The following is a 7,165-nucleotide window of genomic DNA, read 5'->3' as shown; positions in this document are numbered from 1 at the left end:
TGGCGGCTGCGGCTCCGGCGGCAGTTCGGTGGTGGTTCGGCGGCGGCGGCCGGTCTTCCGACCGGCTGCTGCCGCCGCCATTTCCAAGTTAAAAAAAAAAGATTTACGTAGCCTATAACGGCTAGATTTTTTAAAAATACCGTGACAGGCTACGTAAATGTTTACGTAGCCTATCACGGCTGAGTGAAAAAAAACCCAAAAACTGCGCGTATGCAAATGGTGGCGCCCATGGGCGCCGCCATTTGCGTTCCTTATTTTGGCACGTCTCATCTACGTAAACATTTACGTACACTACGGTGAAAATAAGGGGAACGCAAATAGCGTAGCGTCTACTCTATTTGCATTCCCCTTATTTTTGCCGTAGTCTATGTAAATGTTTACGTAGACTAGACGTGCCAAAATAAGGAACGCAAATGGCGTTGCGTATGCGCGTTTTTTTTCTCTCACTCAGCCGTGATAGGCTACGTAAACATTTACATAGCCTATCACAGCTGACTGCAGGGACGCAAACGGCGGCGGGTACGGCCGCCGCCATTTGCAGTCCCAGCAGGACAGGATTCGCGGTGGGAGGAACGAGGCGCCTCTCCCCCGGCCAGAATTTCGGGGGGGAGGGGCAGAGCGCCTCCCCCCGGGCCAGAATTTCGGGGGGGAGGGACGGGATGCCTCTCCCGCAGCCAGAATTTCAGGGGGAGGGATGGAGCGCCTCCCCCCCACCGCGAATCAAATTTCGTCACAGGTAAGTGACTTTCGTACATCCCTACCTCCAAGGCTTAGTGGCTGGCAGGAAGAGCTTTAAGCTAGAATATGCTGGTGTCTTGGCCCTGTCCCTTTGCCTCCAGCCCTGCCCACCACTGGAATGCGGCCCCCAAGAGATTCTCTAAAATGGAATTTGGCTTTTGGGCTGCAAGCGGTTCAACACCCCTGCTTTAACCAGAAATGCAAACTCCCTCCTGGTTTTTGAATTGGTGGCGTAATGGAATCATAGAGTTAAGGGGCTGCAAAGGTTACCTTGTCCAACTCAGATTATTTTTATTTATGTATTTATTTGTGATACTTCTATACCGCCTAATGTAATAAAATTCCCAAGCAGTCTCCCTGACAGGTGGTCAGCCAACCTCTGCTAAAAAAGGCCTCTAAAGAAGGGAAGCCACCCACCTTCCATGGCTGCTGGTCCCTATCAGGATGGACGCTGTTCCTATGAACCAGCTATGGCAGAGCAGGGGAGTTTCCAGACAAGGCTTTATCATGTCATCACCTTGCATTATTCACAGAATTTTACGAGGTCCCTTCGGTGCCATCTTCCTCTCCTAACCCCCCTGTGTCTTCCAACTGCTTCTTCTGTCTTTTTCTTACTGCAGAAAATCCATTAAGGAGAAAAAGAAGAACTGCAAAATGCTTTCTGATTGTTAGTGCTCAGAGCCCTCCATCTGAAAGCACCTGGAATGAATGAAGCAACGGAAGATGAAGCAGATCCTTTCGTTTGGCATAATAATGCAGCCTCAGACAGTGACCCTTGATGTATTACAAAGCCTCTCCCCATTTTCAGCTGTGATATGTTGGATGCATAAGAACAGCCTTCCCCAACCAGGTGCCTCCAGATGTGTGGGACTGCAACTCCCATCATTCTCAGCCAGCATGTTCTTATGCTGCCAGCCAGGTGGGGGAAGCGTACATCAGACCATAAGAGGAGACCTGCTTAATCAGACCCAGGTGGCCCCTTCTACTCCAGCAATCTGGTTCACACAGTGGCGAGCCAGACGCTCCTGGGAAGCTGCATGACAGGAGCATGGAAGCAATAGCCCTCTCCCACTGCTGCGCTCCAGTCACATTGTCTCCAAAGGTGGAAGTTCCACACAGAGCTATCATGGCCATAAGAACATAAGTAGAGCCCTGCTGGATCAGACCAAAGGTCCATCTAGTCCAGGATCTTTCTGCCCACTGTGGCCAACCAGAAACCCACAGCAGGGCTTGAAGTCAATAGCCCTCTCCTGTAATCACCAACCAGCAACTGGGATTCAATGGCACATTGCCCCTGAACCCAGGGATTCCATATAAACCACCAGGCATCACGGACTATCCAAAGAAGATTGTACTCATGGAGTAACAGCTCTGTAGTGCCACTGACACCTGGTTTGTACATAATGCTAACCCATGGGTTATTTAAACATCGGTTGTTGAATTCTGGGTTGAACTCTGGGTTGTTATGATGTGTGAATGCAGCTGTGCTAACAAACCATGGTTTGTTAACCATGAATAACCCAGAAAGAGAATCCATTATTTGTTGTTGGGTTGTGAACTATGGGTTATTTAAACCATTGGTTGCCATTATGTGTGAACACAGAACAGTGGATCATTCATAGGTTGCTTTGCCAGGCTACAGAGGCAGCAGGCAAGAGTGGCCGAAAAAACCAGCTGTTCAAAAACCATTAGTACAGCACCACAAAGGCATTTGGGGTGGGCGGGGGAGTGGGCAAAGGAGGAGGGAAACAAACAAGTCAGGGCTTGAGAAAACAAACTACAGTTCGTTCAATTGTCTGCTGACATACTCTGGGTAGGACAACAAACCCTGCGTTAACTATGGGTTAAAAAACCCCCATGGGTTAGCATTATGTGTGAACCAGATCATAGTAGTCTCTCTCTCTCTCTCTCTCTCTCTCTCTCTCTCTCCCTCCCCCTTCCAACCTCTGCTCAGAGCCTATCTTTTCCTCAAAGTCTTTAGGTCAACGCTTTAGTTCTCCTGCCTGCAGCTGAAATGAGACTGAAGAATGTGCCACTGCTTCTGTTCCCATTCCTCCCGAGTTACCATCGCCTCACCTGTTCCTCTCAAGTTGGGTTAGGAACTTGTCTCTGTTAATCCCCTTCACCTGAGTCTCTATACCAGGGGAATGAATAACAAATTTTTTAGATTAGAGAGCTTTTTGTGACTTCTGAAACTGTTCTGGAAGAATAACCTTGTAGCATTGCTGGTAGCATCATGCAGAGCCTGGGAGCTAATTTTGTCGAGTAGCCCTGATGTGAATTTCCATTGCACAATTTATTTGCCAGACGGTACCTGCAAATCTGCTCTATAGCTCCCTTGTGCACCTCCCTTCTCTCTGTCTGCAGGAGGCAATTGCATTACTTTTTAACCAAGCAAGATCAGAGAAAGAAAGAGACAGAGATTCGAGAGCAGAGGCCCTTGGGGACGCCAGAGTGGCCTTCTGCAGAGACATGAGGCCTGCATCTCAGCCATCCGGGCAGCCAAGGAATACCAAAGTGGAATGGAAGAAAGTTACTTTTCCCTTTGCGTTTGGTTTCCCCATGGCTCTGACATCATGTGTCTCTTTCATTCTGAGACAAAAATCCATTGAAGAAATAGGAATTAAGAATGTTTGGGAATAAAGTTGTTGTCAAATTTCACCTGGAGCAAAATCTGAGGTGAATTTGGAGGTTCTTGCTCGGGAGTGGGGGGAATCAGAGGGAATTTGAAGGAAGCTAGAAAAGTCTGGTAACATTCCTTGGTTGGCTGGGTGGGTTTGCTAAGCTGCCCCAAAGTTTTACCTACAGTGAAATGTGAGGGGAATTCAGAGGTTCCTGCTTGGACAAAAAGATCTCAGAAGTCTGAAGCAAAGAGATTTTTGATGAGACCAAAATTTCCCACATGGAGGTTTTCACATCTCTAGGTTTTAAAGGGGCAACATCACTGAACAGGTATGCTGGATAAGGGATATTGGTTTAAGTTTAATGTCTGTAGGATAATGCTAAATAACACCATACAAGCCAGGTGAACAAGTGTTCATTTCTTGCTTATTTATTTATTATTACATTCATATCCCGCCTTTTTTCCAATGAGCCCAAGGTAGTTGACATGGCCCTCTTCCTTTCCGTTTGATCTTTACAGCAACCCTGTGAGGTAGGCTAGGCTGAGAGTCAGGGACTGGCCCAAAGTCACCCAGGGAACTTCATAGCCAAGTGGGGGCTAGAACTCAGATCTCCCAAGTCCCAGTCCAACATTCTAACCACTACACCACACAGTTTGCTTTGCTGCTCTCTCTCTCTCTTTCTCTCTCTCTTTCTCTCTCTGTCTCCCTTCTCCTTCTCTCTCTCTGAAATTTGTGAGCATAAGCTGTGGAAAATGCATGCACAAACAGATAATTCACCTTGGGGTGGGCAAATCACTCTATCTACAGCCCATGTCATGTTTGTATATCTCCAACCATAAGGCCATTCTGTCCTGTTTCCACATTAATCTGCAAACTTTTTATTTAAAAATCTGCCCCCAAATCACATTTAAACACATACATTCCTCTCTGAGGCTTGTTTCTGGTGTGTTCCTGATTGGTTTGGCTGAGTTTATAAGTGGTACTGTAGCATATTCTCATTTGTGACAGAACCTGGCATTTTATACCAAAACATTTCACATTTTAAAATCTGTTTAATTCTTTCAGAATTTATAAATGGGATGCAGGTTTGCTGGTTGTTTATTGTGGTTTGGAGTGATATCTGCATCGCATTGCCTATGTATCGGTTTGTTTTTAAACCTATCTTCTCTCAAAATAGAAATTTCTAATTATATATATATTTCCCTCAAAATGTAGTTTTCTAAATGTATTTTGATAGGTTTCTGAGATGAGAACTGGACTGGAATATTCCAGGGGTCCAATAGCCAGAGGATGAATAGCGGTGCAAAGCTTTGCATATCTATTCAGAATTAAGCCCCATTGGGTTCAGGTAAGTGGGTTTAGGATTGCTGCCTTCGTTCTGATCTGGGAGTTGCAAATCCTGTCACTCCATATTGAAATTTGCAAAGACTGAATTCCTCAAACATCCCAGTTTTATAAATATTTTGCTTAAGAAATGTATAACCTGCTTTTCCCCTCTTGAAAAAGAGCCACTCAAAAATATAAAAAATTACAAAATATAAAAAGCATAAAAACAGTAACCAGTCATTAAAACACATTTACAATAAGTTAAAAGCAGCAGTAAAAAACAAAGCACACACACACACACACACAGAACCAAAACTAACAGTCAACAAATAAAATTAAACAAGAGCAGAGTAAGGTATGTCAGGAATTGTGGGTTAAGTTTTATTATGTATTTCTCACATTTTTATCCCACCCTTCTCCTCCAGGGACTTCACAGCAGCATGGTTTGCACCTTCCCCCATATTTTATCTTCATGACAACCCTGTGAGGTAGGTTAGGGTGAGAGAGAATGACCGGTCCGAGGACATCCAGTGAGCAGCATGGCCAACTCGGGATTTGAACCCAGGCTTCATAACAGCAATACAACAATAGCCCTTCCCTTTTTTTTATGAAGTGTAAGCTGCCTTGGCCATTTTTAGAAGCAGGGCAGATATGAATAAAAGTCTCCTTTGCCTTCACTTCACAGGGAAACTGGCTGTGACTGTAAAGATTTCATCCCGCTCTTGTCGTGAACATTTTGGAAGACGACAAGCCGCTGCTGACCTTGGCTATAACAACCTTAGCAAGGCTTCAGGTGGGGATGGAAGAGAAAGGATGAGTTCACAAGCGCAGAGGGGGAAAATGATTTCTGCAAGAATATTCCTTTCCTGTGTCACATTTACATCTAATTGTATCCCCGTTGCTTCCTCCTCCGCAGCGCGAATGTTTGGGCTGGCTGGAGCTTGCATCTCTGACACACCAAAGCCGGGTGAGTGCCGTCCTTAATTTGCAACCTGAACAAAAATATATAGACGATGATGAACAAAAACAGCCTCCCCAAAAGGAGCTGACAGAAAGGTTGAGTTAAGTGTTGTGGATTACACAGCTGAAGCGTCGGCACAGGGGGGATTTTGGCCTGACCCCATGCAACAAGGAAGCCCGTAATATTTTCTCCCCTATCTCCATGAACTGCATTGTCTGATGTGCTTTGAAGAGATCTCCCCCTTCATTTGCTGTTGACCACTTTAGTTGCTGTTACATGTGGAAAGTTGTGAAACCAACTTGAGGATAAATACTTCAGGCCACCTTGATCTGAAAGTCTGTGCCTCCACAGGCAAAATATAAATGCCTATGATATTTTGGTGCCTGTAGGTGGGAAATCCAATTGGCACCTCCCTTCTATGAAGTAACGAAGGACTCTATCATGAATTCAGATGGGCAGCACACACTGGGAAATTCTCCTGCACGAGCGCCCTCATAATGAACAGGGACAGTGCACAAGAACTTTCCAGTGGGTCATGCTGCATGCATGAGTCAGCTCTGTTTGCCTTCCTCAGTCTACTTCATGGTCAGGCCAACCTTCAACTCAGAGAATAGCAGATGCCCACTTGCTCTGTTGTCCAGCTCTGGAGAGTATAAAACCTTCCTTTGGTGTAACAATATAACTTCTGCCCACTGGAAGAGTGAGAAGACTTGGAATCAGCCATTGTTGCATTTTTTCCCCCTTTTACAAAGTTTGATTTCTCTTCCTCATCCTTTTGGGAGAAAATGTTCTTTTTCCTGTCTCTTAGTTGATGGGAAAGTGCTAAATTACCCGCTTAGCAAATAGCTGTGGAAATGTGTGTGCTTTCTTCATCTCCTTCCTCATTTTTTTTGGCACATGAATGACTCTGGCGCTATCGATTTAACACACGCTCTGTGGCACCCTTTCCACATCCCCGGGCTTACAGCTTAAAATCATTAGCAGCCAAGGGGAGGAGGCTGGAGGGATCCAGTTTCTACAGAGACCTGACATGATGGAAACAAACTGAGCTGCCCGTCCTTCTCCACATCCTGCCTTAAGCACTTACCTCAGTAAGAGTGGACTTCCATTGTTCTTTGCAGACATAGCATTTTCACTCAGCAAAAAACCTTCTGACTGATCTGAGGTTGGTTTCCCTCCCCACCCCTTCCCTGAGCAACAGCTGGGAAATAAGTCTTGAAAAATACTTTTGCTTCCATCACAGAAGGCAGAGAAATCAGAGACAAAAACAGCAGGGGTGAAACAGATTTGCATCTAAGAGTGAGGAGCTGTGTTACATGTCTGCACCCTGCTTCTGAGAGGTGAGAAGTTCCAGAGATTCCAGTGCTTATTCAGTTTCCTTAGAACAGGAGTGGGGAACTTGTGGCCTTCCAAATGTTTTGGCCTACAGCTCCCATGATCCTTAAACATCGACTATCTTGGCTAGTGCTGAATTGCCCATTCAAGTCCGAGCCAGCGTAAAATACTTCACATTATT

General features: G+C 45.5%; 1 long non-coding RNA gene across 1 annotated transcript in view; it reads right to left on the bottom strand.

Annotated features, from left to right (window-relative positions):
• Positions 1-5,040: 5,040 nt before the first annotated feature.
• Positions 5,041-7,165, bottom strand: part of LOC146340398 (uncharacterized) — a 77,226-nt gene continuing 75,101 nt past the window's right edge. Inside the window, exon 5 of the long non-coding RNA XR_014784037.1 lies at positions 5,041-5,680. This is a non-coding gene — a long non-coding RNA (uncharacterized LOC146340398). The remainder of the gene's footprint in view (positions 5,681-7,165) is intronic.

This window comes from Heloderma suspectum, chromosome 6 (assembly GCF_057233095.1).
Source record: "Heloderma suspectum isolate Gila_16-S chromosome 6, 16-S_ref, whole genome shotgun sequence".
NCBI classification, from domain to species: Eukaryota; Metazoa; Chordata; class Lepidosauria; order Squamata; family Helodermatidae; genus Heloderma; species Heloderma suspectum.
Note: the sequence above shows the minus strand (reverse complement) of the source record. Positions and strands in the feature narration are given on the sequence as shown.